Source organism: Penaeus monodon, chromosome 4 (genome assembly GCF_015228065.2).
Source record: "Penaeus monodon isolate SGIC_2016 chromosome 4, NSTDA_Pmon_1, whole genome shotgun sequence".
In the NCBI taxonomy this organism is placed as follows: Eukaryota; Metazoa; Arthropoda; class Malacostraca; order Decapoda; family Penaeidae; genus Penaeus; species Penaeus monodon.
In genome coordinates this window covers 9,152,618-9,155,117 of record NC_051389.1, presented here as the reverse complement: position 1 = coordinate 9,155,117, position 2,500 = coordinate 9,152,618, and the positions used below count along the sequence as shown (strand labels likewise).

General features: G+C 40.6%; 1 protein-coding gene across 1 annotated transcript in view; it reads left to right on the top strand.

The window, feature by feature from the left end:
- LOC119570065 (hemicentin-2-like) overlaps positions 1-2,500 on the top strand; it is a 38,232-nt gene that overhangs the window by 18,658 nt on the left and 17,074 nt on the right. The gene's annotated exons all lie outside the window — the stretch shown is intronic.

Genomic DNA, 2,500 nt, shown 5'->3' with positions numbered 1-2,500 from the left:
GAGGGAGGGAGAAGGAGGAATGGAGGATGGAAGGAGGGAGAGAGAAGGAGGGATGGTGGAAGGGAGGAGGGAGGGAGAAGGAGGAATGGAGGAAGGGAGGAAGGAGGGAGAAGGAGGAATGGAGGAAGGGAAGAGGAGGAGGAGAGGACGAGGAGGAGGAGGAGAAAGAAGAAAAAGAAGAGAAAGAAGAAGATGAAGAAGAAGAAGAAGAAGAAGAGGTAGAGGGGGAGGAGGAATTGGAGGAGTAGGAAGGAAGTAAAGGGTGATGTGATGGAATGAGGAGAGAAAGACACTTTTCTTCGCATAATGAAGCTGTCGTGTCAGGGAAAAGAAAAGATGGATAGAGGAGGGAGGGATAGAGAGAGAGAGAGAGAGAGAGAGAGAGAGAGAGAGAGAGAGAGAGAGACAGACAGAGACAGAGATAGAGACAGAGACAGAGACAGAGAGAGAGAGAGAGAAGAATGAAAGAGAAAATAAGGGAAAGAGAAATGAAAGAGAAACTGTGAGAGAGAGAGAGATAGAGAGAGAGAGAGAGAGAGAGAGAGAGAGAGAGAGAGAGAGTATGTATGCTAATGAAAAAGAGTGGAGAGACTGGAAGATAATAAGGTATGTGTTAGATAGTGATAACACAGAGACACACAATTTAAGAGGATGAGGGGGAAGGGGAGGTGAAGGAACCGGAAGAAAGATGAGAAATAGAGGGATATAGGATAATACAGTAATATGTGCACTTAGATCAAAAGAAAGACTAAGTGTAAGAAAAATTCACATATATAAATAAAGGCATGTAAATAGACAGACAGACAGACAGACAGATAGATAGACAGATAGGAATACAAAAAAGATCGAGAGATAGATGTAAATAGGTTATTAGAAGGATGAAAATTTAGATAGATCGAAAGATGGATATAGATAGACAGAGGTAGGTAGATAGATAAATAGATAGATAGAGTAAGTAGATAGAAAAATAGATAGATAGATAGATAGAGTTAGATAGATAGATAGATAGATAGATAGAGTTAGATAGATAGATAGATAGATAGATAGATAGATAGATAGATAGATAGATAGATAGACAAAGATATAGATACAGACAGAGATATATATATCATCATTATATCCCAAGAAATGGGAGAGAGATGAGATTAAAGATAAAGAGGGTGAAGGAGAAGAGAGAAAGGAAGGAAACAATGATAAAAAAGAAAAAGAAATTGTTGCGAAAAGGAGTGAGGGAATGAAGGAGAGAACGGAGAAGGGAAGGAGGAGAGAACGAGAGAAAGAAGAGGAGGATAGAATGAGAGAAAGGAGAAGACGAGAGAACGAGAGAAAGAAGGAGAGGAGGGAACGAGAGAAAGGAGACGAGAAGAGAACGAGAGAAAGGAGAGGACGAGAGATCGAAGAAAGGAGAAGAGGAGAGAACGAGAGAAAGAAGAGGAGAGAATGTGAGAAAGAAGAAGACGAGAGAACGAGAGAAAGAGAAGAGGAGAGTACGAGAGAAAGTAGGAGAGGAGAGAACGAGAGAAAGGGGAGAGGAGAGAACGAGAGAAAGGAGAGGGGGGACTGGGAGGAGGGTAATGCAAAGACCACGAAAAAAGAAAAGGTTGATTTGGAAGTAGGAGATGAGAAGAAATATGAGGAGGAAAAGGAGATAGATAGGAAAAGAAAGAAAAAATAACAGGGATGGAGAGAGCGGGGAGAGAGACCGTACTAGAGAGAGGAGAGAGTGAGAGGTGGGGAGAGTGATAAAGAACCGAGGGAGGAAGAGAGAGAGGAGGGGGGAGGGTACAGGATAGAGGAAAGGGTGGGGGGGATGGGGGAGGAGAAGGGGGAGGGGGGAGAAAAGGCACTTAAAACACACTGTAACATAAAAGCTAAAAACACACGCGCGCGCACACACACACACACAAAAAAACTTCGTACGTTACCCAAAACTTCGCGTTGCTAAACACATACGTACAAAACTTTTATACGCCAAAATGTATACACAATTTGACACTGATATACATAACTTTACCAAGAAAAAAGGGAGGAATTTGTAGCACAGAAGTTGAGGCACGTTGGCTATCCTCTCCCCTAAAAAAGATGAGGTTAAAAGAAATGTTTACAATATTTATACTTTAAGTGTGCTAGCAACGCGTCGAGAATACCAGATCACTTGGCGCGATACCAGAAATGAGGAAATGTTTTATGAAAGCCCTGGTATTATTTATTTGAATGCTCTTGATAGAGAAAAGATGTCGGGAGATAAGCTGCTTGGTTTTTATATTCATGAATGTTTTATGGATCAGATTTTCTGTATCATTTTCTCTTTTACCTGTGTGTATGTATATATGTATATATGTTATATGTATATATATATATATATATATATATATATATAGTGTGTGTGTGTTGTGGTTGTGTGTGTGTGTGTGTGTGTGGTGTGGTTGTGTGTTTTTGTTTACGTTGTGCTTAAGATATAAAAATAAAATGTGAAATCCCCCCCCCCCCTATTCATAAA